Genomic DNA, 14,180 nt, shown 5'->3' on the forward strand with positions numbered 1-14,180 from the left:
TCATCATTTTCTCTCTCCTCCTGTATTTGTGAAACTTGTCCCAAAATGGCGGTTCTCCTTTCCTATTTTCATCCACCCTTCTTCCTCACCTATTTTCATCCCCAAAGACCGAAATTCTAAGAGAGAAAGTTAGAGAGAGAAAGGAGGAAAATTTGAAGAGAAAGGGGACTAGCTTACGAAGAGTCGTCAATTCAGTATTTTCTTGCACATTTTTAGAAACATTTCTAGAAAAATATAAAAGTGAATAATTGATTTTATTGCATGATTTGTGATATGATTTTGAGGGTGTGATGAGTTATTTTTTATAACATTGTTTTAAACGCATGTATTGTAAATGCTTACATTGTTATGAATAAATGGAGATGGAATTGAAGCTAGAAAAGATTATATGAAATTGTTGACATGGCATAATGCATGAAACTTGAATTAATCCGTTACATTATTTTATCTACTTTTGTTGTCCCCACCCTATCTGGAAAGACGCGAGATGACCATTTCCTGTGGATGATGGCACTAAAACGTGTAGGAGATTTTAAGACCACTGTAGCAAAGTACGAATGTGGTAATAGTCTTTAGCACCAAAGTGGTTGGCACGACCATGGTCATAGATCGTGCTATGGTGCAGTGAGCCACAAATCAACCATGGTGTGGCGAGCCGTAAATCAGCTATCATGTGGCGAGCCAGAAATCAGCTGTTGTTTAGCAAGCTGTAAGTTGCCGTTCGTGTCACCTACAGTGGTAGTTGGGAGTCAATATTAGCTAGTAGATAAAAAGTCATAACCGACTTCGCGTGAAGTATGGTAAAAGACTTAATAACAATGATTATGTTGATTCATTTGATTTTTTTGATTGGTATGTTATCTGTATTATACTTCGCCTTGATATTTTTAAATAAATATTTTCTTATATTAATCCTGTTCCTATGGATCGTTGTAAATGGTAAGAAGAAAAAGGTATTTTCTTAAACTCTTTTAATTTTATAAGATTTCTTAGTTATGTCAATTTAATACTGTATGCCTTATTGAGTTTCATAAAACTCACTCTTTCTATGCTGAGCCCCCCTCACTCTTTCTATTTGATATTTATGAGTTGTCCATCGAGTTACCTCTTGAAGCTTGCCTGGATCTCGTGGATCCATGATCGTTGACAAGTGTATGTCTTGTTCTGCACTCTGATGAGTCCATTTACAGAGCGAGAGAAGTGACATTCTTTTTGTATTTTGTATTTTGTTGCAACTTCTGGTCTTAATTGTATATGTAATTAGGAACTCATATATTTTGTAAGGGATTTTGTATTGTAAAATTTTCGCTACATATATTTTATTTAAATGCACTTGTATTCTATATTGATATCTAGCACCCTTATGCTGTAATCAGTATTGAGGATGTCACATTACATATAAACAGATCATCTTTTTAAGTTCATAATTGTCAAATAATGAATATCAAATATTAAACCTTCTTCCTAATTATCTATCACACATATTATAATAATTATTTTTCATTTATATTATTAAAAATATAATAATCAAGAATCTTTATAAGTGATTAATTCTCCACGTTCCTCAACTTTCTTGAATTTGAAAATGATAATCAAGTGTAAGAAAGTTAACAAGGAAGTACGTCAAGAATCTTAGAAAGGAATCAAAATTCATTATTCACCAACTCAAACAAGATTTTTAAATATAAGGATTCAGGAACTTAATATCTTTTCATATGATCCATATTCCAAAATATAATTATTTTTTTAAAAATGTCATTTCAGTTTTTATTTAGTAAGTGCATCAGATGTAATATGAGTGATTAGAATACCTTACGTGATTCACAAAATCACACTTGTAGCATATTATGTGATGTGATTTAAATGATTACATTTCTCAACACATCACATGTCATTATGTGACAAGAAAATTTTCATCATATAGCTTGATATAATTCAGAGGATCACATATCTTCTAATAAATCACAAAAAGTTTCAGCACATAACCTAATGTGATTGAAAAAATCTTCTATCTTAACAATTAAAATATCATCTCCATTGATCTTTATGAATAATATGTTATCTACCTTTTCTCTTATGAATCCCTTGTTTAAGAATAATTTACTAAGATGTTTAACTAAGCTCAAGGACTGCTTTAAACTATATAAGGTTTCAATGAGTTATAGACATGATTAGGAAGGCATCGATAGAGATCAGGATGGCACAAATAATCATAGGCCACATAGAAGATCAAAGAAACATAAAAGCTAATGGCCACATGAGGGATCATGGCTATGTGTGACGTCCCGATGCCAAATAGGGGCACCAACGTGTGATAGAGCAGACAAAATATAAATATTTACACTGCAGCGGAACTATACATCCCATAGAAAGTTTATAAAAGACCATATACTGAAGCCCAATATTCTATCTACATTTCAAAATACAAAATAAGAGATAACCTAGTTACAAAATACTAGTCTTAAGTTTAAAATAAAACACAGAGTCTACTCCAAACTACATTTCCCCAAAGGAATCTAAACAAGGCTCTCCAGTGCTTTCCTCTAATATGCATCTAAAAGGGGGGCTTAAATTTGGGTGAATTCCAATACTCAATAAGATAGAATGAAATAATGCAACAAATATTCGTTTCAAAACCTTTGTCGATGCATACTTGAAAAACAAGAGTTCCCAATTTAATTAACAGATTAAATCAGATGCCATAGTCAAATCCCATAACCAATATTCATATCAAAGTCAAATGTTCATCTCATACAAACGGTTACGACGACCCGACCCTCAATACCATACTCATGCACCCAAAACCAAACTCGTTTTCTGACATAATTTTAATACAGTTATTATCTTAATTTAAAATACAATGATTACAAACGTACTCGCGCAACCGTTTACACGTATTTCCAAAGAGCGCAAACAGGATAACTAACTAGTCATGAGTCGGTGCGCAAATGCTCACAAACATACAATCATAGATAACAAATACAAATGTAATTCTCTCAAGTCTCTCCATGTCGCCATCATTCATGCCCTTTGGCCCCAGAACATGAATATCAAATTGTCCAGCGTCCTTAAGGACAATTGAACTACATGTACCATTAAAGAACCAAAACCAACACCCCTAACATAGGGGCTCCTGAACAAATGAACAAACCAAATACTCCTCAAAACAAATACGGTGAATCAAATTTAAACCAGATTCTATGTTTATTTAAATTTTTTACTTTTATTTTATTTGGTTAAATTCTTAGACTTCATTATTTTTTCTTAAATTCATAAATTTTATTATAAGTCAATAAAATTAAAATTTTGATTCTTTTTAATATTTTAGTTTATTTTATTACTTGTGAATTTCCTTATTTTTATATTTAAATCCTAATATTACTAAGAAAATTTAATTATTTATTAAGTGATTTAGTTTCTATATTTCCATTTGAATTTAAACCATTCATCCTTACTAATTGACCCGTTTTATCTCAAATAATTTCCATAATCCCAAATTTTACAAATTTCCTTTTTCTTCTAACTCAGCCCGTGCCTGAGGGGCATTTCTAAACTATTCTGGGTGGGAACATCCCATGCATGCTCTCAAGCTGCAGGACAGCACATGCCCAGCAGCAATAGCAACTTGGTGCCGCATGCTTGTGACAGAACCATTCGATTCAATTCCTTGAAAATTTTTTTCTACTTTATTTTTTAAGCATCAATCATCAACACCCATTCACTGTATTTATTCATGCATAAAAAATATAATTTTAATTTGTAAAAATCACATTTCATGAGACACACACATTAGCTTAACACATGTAACATCTCCAAATTAATTCAAGCAGTTTAATCGTCAAATGTATCTAAAAATCTCAAATCATGCATCAACAAGATTTCTACCCACCTTACGCCATTCAACGGACGAGACAGAAGCTAAATCGCATAAAGAAAATGTTGGAAATTCAAGAATTCTTCTCTGTAACTCATAGTAGCTGTGCTTATAGAGCAGAGTGATGATTTTGAGCTAGATTTTGAGTTTAAAAGCTGTTTTACGTTCGAAAATAAAATCCTAACAATCCTAAGACAATATCTTAGTGATTGACTACGAATTTTTTAAAGGAAACATGAAACAGAATTTTAATTGGACGAAGAACAGATGTTTACCTGAACAGTGGCATCATGTAGGTGTAGCAACAACTGTGTTGGGTTCTAGAGCTTGCTGCTAGAATTTGAGAGCTAGATTTTTGTGTCGAAGTGATCGTAGGACATTAAAGAGACAAACAAAAAAATTTAGAAGAAGAAGAAACAGCTTACCTCAGCTAGAAGAAGAAGTTTCCCCCCTCTGTTACACACACAGAACGTATACTCTATTTTGGTGCGTCACACTCTCTCTCTCCCTCTCTCTACTATTTTCTGCCCTCAACCTCCCCTCTTACTCACTTGTTTAACTAGAATTTTGGGTTTGAAGAATATGAAGATGAAGTTGTGAAGAGAAGGAAACTTTTAACTAAATTTGGCGTAGCAGCCAATCATCTAAACACATGTACGCATCATAGTCGTTGGTTCCTTCGGTGGCCGACCAAGGCTGGTATGAAAGGTCGATTTTTTTCTTGACACCTGGCCATTCGTCACAAGAGCCGACCATGTGGCTCGGTTATGGCCACAATTGTGGTGTTAGTGAGTGTTTGGTTAATATTTATATTATACATATATAATTAGATATGTATATACACGTGTAAAGATCTATATATTTATTCCTATTCTTATATATTATTACATATATATTTATTCATTAATGTATTGAAACATACGTTTACATATATAAATGTATACTTTATTTTATTTGGAATTATAATTTCTTTCAAAATATTATTATTGAAAATATTTCTTTCATTAAAATTTTATAAGTTCATTTTTTTCACTTTTGAAAAATTGTAATAACATTGTTAATCTATTTTAATTTCTCTTTATTAAATCAGAGAATATATTTATTAATGAACAAATCATATGACTAAAAAATTTTATTAGACAAAGGTATACGGTAGCAAATAGCTGACTGTTACACTATGAGTTTAAAAGATCTCGACCACATTAAGGGAGAGTAAAGCACAACTTGATAGTGCCCAAGACTGACATCATTATCACCCACTTTTGGGTTATTAAACTTGATGGTATTTTATCTACTCGGAAATATTTTCTATATTTTGTTGTAGGACATGATATAAGGACGAAACAAAAAAAAATAACTTGAATAGCGAAAGAGTTTGTGAAAAGATGAAGAGTTTATGTAAAGAGTCATTAACCCATAAACAAGCCTTGGGCAAGGGTTAGGTCTAGCAGATAGACAACTTAGCTTTGGGCAAGCTAAAAGTCGTGCACAACAGCAAATTTATATTAAAACATGCACTTTTTAAATTTGAAAAAACATATCATTCCAACCAAGATCTTAGGTTGAAAATCAAGAGAAAAATATTATGGAAAGTTTGGGATAAGCCAAAAATCAAGGAAAAGGATTATAATCAACAAAAGAAAAAAATACTTGCCCCTTTTCTATAAAGATGGCGGCTACCAAGTAGGTTGATCATCATTCTTCTTCTTGATGCGGCATAGAGCTTTAGCGGTAGATTCCACACTCTCTTTTCATCTTCTTCCTTCTCTTTGATCATTAAAAAAAAAATCTTTTGTTTAAAATCCACCATGAGTGCTAATTTATTAATTTTTCCTAGTTGATAGATATAACAAACTCTAACAATGTATTTATGAGATCTACTTAAATTAAATTGAGTTTATTTAAGATCTAATATTTATTTACATCTTGCATCTATATATATTCATTGTTTTGAACCTGATTGAACAGAGCCTGTCATATGAGAAGAGAAACTGCAAGCAACTAGCCGAACTCCTCAAATCCATAATTGTTTAAGTTGTTCTGGTACTTGGTAGTAATCAATGCCGCACTGAGGAGGTAAGTCATCTAGTTGATCGGTTCATGTGGATGAATCCAGCAACTTGAAGCAAATCCTTCTAGCTCTCAAGGCCGTTAATAAGTTAAATCCTGTGGACGTTCCCAAGATTGCTTGGTAATGAAGAACCAGCTAATGAAAGTTTTTTGGTTGGTTTAAGAATGAGAAAGAATTGGTTGTCAGAACGTTTCTGACAACTATAACTAATTTTCCATTTTTTTGGCTAAAACGAATTCTTACATCTATAATCAATTACCTTATTGGAGCTAGCTATTTCATTAACTAGGAATCCTTCTTATAATTGATTCAGTTTCTAATTTGTTGACACATGAAAGTATAGAGAGGATTGAATTGGGTTATAGCAATACTGAAACTTAACCACCTAGAAAATCACTCCCTCTAATTGAATCTTTAATCCTAAAAGGAATGTAAAGACAAAGATTAGGAAAAATAAAACAAGGAAAGGAAGAATGCCATGGACCTACCAATAATTTGAGCCCCGTTCCTTGGCTCAATAAGACTTATAAAGAGTCCTACTTCTTGAATAACTTGAAGGAGCTAGAATTACCAAAAAAGCTAGTTGAAGAAAAGTCTAAACTTTCAAAAATTTCTCTCAAATTGATTGTAATTTGTGTGCTTACAACCTAGGAACAAAGCCCTATTTCTAGCCCTTCCTAGGCTACTTCTACATTATTACAATCTCTATGGGCTTTCTTCTTGGGGTAGGATCTTTAGGTTGATCTGTTCCTTAGTAGTAAGGCCCGTTACCCTTCAGGTTTTTAGCACCTTCTTGCGTCATTTCTTCCTAGACTAGGATTTCTATTTGGTGGATTAGGCCTTGTTATTTGATACTCGATCGGGAATAGAGTAGCCTGGAGTATTGTTACTTCATAATTATTTCCTTTCATTTCCTAGAAGCTCATCAGTACTAGCCCGCTTCTTACTCTTCAATGGTTTAGATTTGTCTTCAGCGGGTACCTCATCACTTGCAGCCAAGAGTTCGATTTATTTTACTTTCCTTATTTCTTATTTCATATTTTGCATTGATGTTGAATATGTAAGGCCCCTTTTTTATTTGCTTTTTATTCGTTGGTCATAGAAGAAAATTGGCTTCTAATTTTCTATAGATTCGGTCCTTCTTACCACTACTACAATATTATTTTATTAGTTAATTAAAAATTTATTTTTGATGGATTCAACACTCATCAAATTTTGGCACCATTACCGGGGAATAAAGATTAACTGATTGTTTTTCCTTTTTTATGACAAGGACCAATCATGGACGACCACTTCTTTAAGATCTAAACATTGAGAAGACTGCCAAAAATATAAGAAAACAAACTAGAGAAAGAAGGCAGACACATCAAAATAACATTTCATCCACTGCATCTGAATAAAAACGTAAAATAAGAACACACTTTGAGGGAGTTGGCAACCCCACCCACAAACCAGAAACCCCTCTACATCACTTGCCAGACTTGTATGTCATTTTGAGATGAAATCTAGTTTAATCCATCTACTACCCAACTTTTAGGGTATGGAAAATGAGAACCCACACAAATATCTCAAGGAATTCTATGTGGTATGCTCTAACATGAAACTCTAAGGTGTATTTGAAGAACAAATCAAGCTGCGAGCATTCCCATTCTCCTTGGATAAAGCGGCTAAAAAGTGGCTGTTCTACCCATCTCCTTAATCAATCATGACTTGTGCAGAGATGGCAAAAGCCTTTCTATACCGCTTCTTCCCTGTTTCTAGAGCTGTCAAGATAAGGAGGGAGATATGTGGGATAAAGCAAAGAGATTCAGAAACTATCCATGATTAATGGGAGAGATTCATGCGGTTATGCGCAAGTTACCCACAACGTGATATCTCATAATAATCCCTCATTCTTTATCTTTATGAAGGACTATTGCCCACATAAAGAAGAATATTAGATGCAGCAAGTGGTGGTGCCATAATGAACAAAACACCTCGAGAAGCTAGAGAATTGATAGCGATCATGGCTGCCACTTTACAGTAGTTTGGGAACACGCGGGACACCCCAAAAAGGGTCAATGAGGTAAGTATTTTTTCTCTTGAATCTTCAATTTCATAATTAACTACTTTGGTATGAAATATGGTTGCAGGTAATATACAACAAGTTAGAGTTTGTGGAATTTATGCACAATCTAGACATCCTACGGACATGTTTCCTACACTTCAAGAAGATGACCAATAACATGTCTATACCATAGGAGAATTTCTCAGTCAAACACAAAGGAGATATGACCAATTTTTCAACATTTATAACTCGGGATGGAGGGGTCATCCTAACTTTAGCTATGGAGCAAGGCAACAAACTTTAAATAATATCAGCCAAGACCACCTCCACAACAACAACCAGCACCTCCAAAACAAGATATGTCTCTTGAAGAAATTATTAAATCACTTGTTACTAACACCCAACAATTTCAACAGGAGACAAGAGCAAGCATTCAAAATTTGGAGACTTAAGTGAGCCAATTAGCAGCATCTATGAGTAGGCTAGAATCCCACAGAAAATTACAATCTCAAACTAAGATCAATCCAAGGTAAAATATAAGTGTTATCATATTGAGAAGTGGTAAGGAACTGTTGGAAAATTCCAGCCTTGGGCAAGACTTACAAAAAAGTACATAACCAAAAGTTGTAGTTGATGGCAAGACAAACAAAACAAACCCAGATTCTGACCCACTAGCACTATTTTGCTAGGAAGACCTTTCTTTAATACGGCTAAAATGAAGATAAATGTGCAGGATGGTAAACTCACTATGGAATTTAATGGAGAAATTGTAAAATTTAATGTTTGTGATGATATGAAGTATCCTAGTGATGTGTCTTGTGTGTGGTGCTGATACTATAGATTCACTAGGTTAAAAATATTTTGATTCAAGCCAGGACGATAAGCTAAACATTGTGCTTTCTAATGATTTTGATATGTAGAGCTTAAAAATTTTAGAAGAGGATCTTGTTGCTAAAGAGAATCCACAAGATGTGGTGTTTAAATTGGAGGCACTTAAACCTAGTAAAAAACAACGTATTGTGTGTTGACCTTCCTATTTCTAACACAAAACTTCTACCTTTTATTTTGCAGGCACCAAAACATGAGCCCAAACCGCCGCCTGAACATTTGGAATATGTGTTCTTGGGAAGGTAGGAGACCCGTCCGATGATAAGTTCTAACGAGCTAAGCAGGCTAGAAGAAGACAGATTGATTATAGTACTTAAAAATTAACAATGTCTAGCGTAGAACATTAAACAAAGGCACTCAATAGGAGGCAACCCATTTATTTTTCTCTTTCTTTCTTTTCTTTCAAATTTATTAGCATTAGTGATTTCAATTTATTTACATCATTTTTCTCTGAGTTAACATGAGTTCTATGGTGATTAGAGTACAAGAATAGGGAATTTAGGTGATGGAACCTAAAAGGAACCTAACTTTGGAACGGTCGAACAAGCCTTACCCAAGACTAGTGTCAAACTCATAAAATGTGGTTGTTTACTATCAATCGATTGCTTCTGTGCAAGAGGCACGATCATGTTATGCCAATATACATGCCTTACCCATAAGGCACGATCATGCAGTATCATCACGATGTTTCTATAAGGGAACCACGAATGTGTGCATGGGAGGCACGACTGCGTGTGATTCCCCACATAAGTCTTGTCAAAAGCTTATATTACTTGGCACCCATTTTAACCTTTTAAAACCAAAACCTAAAACCTAAAGCCCTAACACCCCCACTCCTCACTTTCAGTGGTGCCACCCCTCTTTCCTTGATGCAACTACTCTCCCAAACTGAGCGCACAACTGCACGCCCATGCAACTGATGACCATCAAGGGAGTCTTCTTTCCCTTCTCTTTTTCCTTTCATTTTTCTTTTTCTTATACTATCGTTTTTGTATTTATTTTTTTCTATTTTTTACATTGCATACTACTTATCTTGCATCACATTGAGGACAATGTGTGCATTGAGTGTGGGGGAGTGGTTGGCACCTGCATTAGGTTGCGAATACATGCTGCCACACATCCTTAGCCTTGCCCACATCACACATTTTGTGTTCTACATCTTAGGTAGCTAGTAGTTTTTTCATTTTAACATCTCATTCTAGGTATTTAGACCTTACCTAATTTTTTCCACACCACAAATACACCTCTAACAATTTTTGCTCCAATCTTCACAATTATCTCTATTATTTTTAAACAACTCAAATGGGATATTTCAAAAATTAAATTGCACTTATCACCATCTCCTAAGAATTTTAGCTTGTTTTTCATCTTTTCACACCTTGTATAGTTATATTTGATTGTGTATTTTAATCATGACTTATGTGGGGATTGCCTATTCAAAAATTTAATTTTCTCTTAATTTTGGGTGAATGTCAATACTTAGAAATAACCTTACTACAAGTTGTCTAGATTTGCATGCCTATAATTCTATGTTCCATGTTTAGGACTAAAGCACAAAAAGAAAACCTAAGGTTTGGATGAATAGAACCAATTAACTACCATGTGATGGGTGAGATGGATCGTAAAACGCACTCACTACCAAAAACATGTTGGGCATGAAAGTGTGAGATAGAGCATAAAACGCACTCACAATACTTGAAATTGATCCTAACTGAGTAACCAAGTGAATTCATCACAAATATTTGTCCTCATATTAAAAGGTTAGTGACATTTCAAGTAAAAAAATTAGCCACTAATAGATTTTTTGTTTTTAGCATGAACCAATTGCATAAAATTGTTCTACTGGGTATTGGTTGTTCATCTCAATAAAACTTTTTATTTGATAAAATCTATAATTTTCTCTCATGTCGTGTTTGTATATTAGTGGATGTAGTTATTCATTGGAGTGTTTCCTTGAAACTCATCCTACAAACTACTAAATGATGGTTATTTTTATAACTTGATGACTCAGATATAACAGGTGAATTGTGACAGAATGATAGGGAAAAGAAGGGTTAAAAGTGAATGGTTGAGAGTTAGAAGCTTGTATTGTGTAGTGCTTGAGGGCAAGCACAATATAAGTGTGGGGGAGTTTGATAGTGCCTAAAAGTGATATCATTATCACCAACTTTGGGTTTGAACTTGGAAATGAGGTTATCAAAGTGATAAGCTCTGACATTCACTTCTAAAAACTTTACAATACTCACAAGGTTGAGACATGGAGCCACGAAATAAAGTAAATCGAAATGGCTACGTTGATTTTCAAGAATGTTCCCATTATATGAAAAAAAAACAAGATATGGGACATCTAAGACAACTCTTATGAGTGTTTTACAACAATTAATGGGGAAATTTCAATTTTAGAATAAGAAAACTTGATCTACTTTAAATTATAATAGTCCTCAAGTGATAAGTATTCCATCGTAAGACTGTTACTAATAATTTTTATAAGTATTTCATCAGATATATAAACTTTGGATAGGATAAGTTATTTCAAACAAGGGAAGTTTATAACTACACAGTAGGAAACAAGCAAGCTTCTAACATTTAGGAGGTGTAAGCATGTTTTTTCTGTAGTACCAAAATCATAAGATGCAAAGTTTAAGTATAGGGATCTAATTTTTACCTCTTTGGAAAGCTGAAGTTACGAGTAGTTTTTAGAGAGATCAAACCTTTTTATCACTTTGGTAGTTTAACATGGATCAAATTCGAAGATCATAAAGGTGTTCCATGTCATGATTTGTCAAGGTCGATTGCATGTAGCTCAATAAAATGTTTTTTCAGTCATAATAAGATTTTGTCTTGTATTAAAGCTCGTCCAAATTGAGGTTGGAAGATGTCTTCAAGGATTCATACCATTTCTTACACAAAGTGGCAACTATGGTGGTAGCATCTGCCAGTAAACGTCCCGAGATGAATTGAACAAGATGATAATGAAGCTTATCGATAAGATCCACCTTGATGTTTTTTGTCTTTCACCTTTCTCTTCTACCTTGAGTCACTCGATGAGTCCATTTATGTTTTCTCGATGTTTGTCCCGCTTCGCCCTCCATGGTGTCAGCCCACAAAAATCTCAGTAATAATATAAGCAAAATTGAGTCACTCTCGTTGATGTCACTCTTAAAAATTCAATGATTGAGACTCCAGGGTTTGGAAATGGACTATGTTAGGTGGGGAAGAAGGGAAACAAACTATTTATCCATTTAATACATGTTTGCCTTCATAGACTTTCATAATGGAGGATGAATCTTAGCCATTGTTCTTTCCTATGTTTCACACTACTTACTTTTTTATGGGAGTGACTTTTGGTTTACAACTCGCTGTTATCCTTATTAAACAAAAACAAATTGTATCCGATGTGGCCTTAACATAAGAAAGAATAAAAAATAAAACTCTATTTCAAAATTGGAGCATCGAGAAAAGGAAAAGAGTACCCTAATACTAAAAACTGACAAAAAACATTTTTTAAAGATTTAATTTTAATAGAAAAAAAATTTTGAATAAATTTTTATTGTTAAAAAAGGGACTAAACAAAATAAATTTTTATTGTTGCTAGTAATAAAATAAACCTTACGAAATCCAACTTTTTAAAAGTCATTCCTACTATTTGTAACTTTTCAAACATCTTTTCGGAGGATCTAGCTTGTCTACTTCTGCCACAGGAGATAAAATTTTCTATCAATTTGCTTCCTAGAACACAACCTATTTTAAAATCTACCTCGTATGAGTCATACTGAGCTCGCAGAATTAGAAAACCAGCTCTCTGAATTTCTTGGTCAAAAATTTATCTGCCCTATCCATTCTCCTTGTGGTGTCCTGGTGTTATTCGTGAAGAAAAAGGACAACTCCCTCCAATTGTGCATAAATTTACAGAGAGATCAAGTGTCTAACAGTAAAACATAAGTATCATTTACCTCATATTGATGATATCTTTGATCAGTTGTAAGGTGCTACAGTCTTCTCGAAGATCGATCTCAGATCAGGGTACTCCCAATTGAGGGTTAAGAAAAAGTTATTCTAAAGACTGCATTCTGATGCCAATATAGTTAGTATGAGTTCAAGGTTATGCCTTTTGGACTGACTAATGCTCTTGCTGCTTTCATGAATGAATAGGGTTTTTTAACATGCACTAGATCAATATGTCATCGTATTCACTGATGACATCCTACTGTATTCTAAGAGTCATAAAGAACATGTAGCTCACTTCTCTCAAGTATTGGAAACCTTCCACTAGAACCATCTCTATGCTAAGTTTAGTAAATGCTCTTTTTGGTCGGATCGAGTCTCTTTCCTTCACCATGTAATTTCTGGCGAAGAAGTTTATGTGGATCCATCTAAGGTTGAAACCACGATAAATTGAACCCACCAATAAATGTCATTGAGGTACGTAGTTTCCTTGGGTTAGCAGGTTTACCAGTGATTCATCGATGGGTTCTCCAAGATTGCAACTCCGTTGACCCGTCTCACTAGGAAAGGTGTACCTTTTATTTGGGACTATGAATGTGATCAAAGTTGTGTTAAGTTGAAGTATCATCTTACCTCTACTCCAGTGTTAATCCTCCCCAACAATACTAGAAGATTTCAAGTTTACTATGATGCACCTCATGTAGGTTTGTGTTGTGTTTTGATGCAGTATGGCTGGGTAACTGCTTAAGGATCCAGACAGTTGAAGCGCTATGAGCGTAACTACCCCAGTCATGACCTGGACTTGGCAACCATAATCTTTACCTTGAAGATATAGTGCCATATTTGTACAGTCAGACTTTTGAAATCTATACTGACTATAAGAGTTTAAAATATATATTTTTGTAAAGGAAACTGAATATGAGACAGAGACGTTGGATAGACCTCCTGAAGGACTATGACTGCAAGATCATCTACTTCCCGGGTAGAGGTAATGTAGTTGCTGATGCCCTGAGCTGAAAGGAGTCCTTTTTGTTGGCTCAAACCATGGCCTCCAGTTGAAAATTAGTTGATGTTATGCAGGCACTCTGCCTTAACCATTATGGCAATGGTGCCTACCTTGCTCAAATTCGAACTTTGCCTAATCTTTTCATGAGGATTTGGGAAGCTCAATCCACTGACCTAGAAATAATCAAAAATCTGAGTAAGTTTACTTATGACGAATTTCCTAATTTAAGGTTCATAGATAATGGATTGTGTAGATTTCAGGGTCATATTTGGGTCCCTACTACTGTCAGGACAGATGTTATCAAGGCTACCCATGCCTCCAAACTGTCCATCCACCTCGAGAGTAACAA

The 14,180-nt window shown here is 34.2% G+C and overlaps 1 long non-coding RNA gene across 2 annotated transcripts; it reads right to left on the reverse strand.

The window, feature by feature from the left end:
• Positions 1-233: 233 nt before the first annotated feature.
• On the reverse strand, positions 234-4,605 carry LOC148253364 (uncharacterized). 2 transcript variants are annotated; one of them, XR_015821737.1, is made up of 2 exons: positions 4,150-4,605; positions 234-730 (listed from the first exon to the last, which is right to left on the reverse strand). It is a non-coding gene; the product is annotated as an uncharacterized LOC148253364 (long non-coding RNA). The 2 variants fall into 2 exon arrangements; XR_015821736.1 differs by lacking the exon at positions 234-730 and adding an exon at positions 2,345-3,133.
• Between the last annotated feature and the right edge of the window lie 9,575 nt (positions 4,606-14,180).

Source organism: Carica papaya, chromosome 6 (genome assembly GCF_054855325.1).
Source record: "Carica papaya isolate Zhongbai chromosome 6, ASM5485532v1, whole genome shotgun sequence".
Classification (NCBI taxonomy): domain Eukaryota; kingdom Viridiplantae; phylum Streptophyta; class Magnoliopsida; order Brassicales; family Caricaceae; genus Carica; species Carica papaya.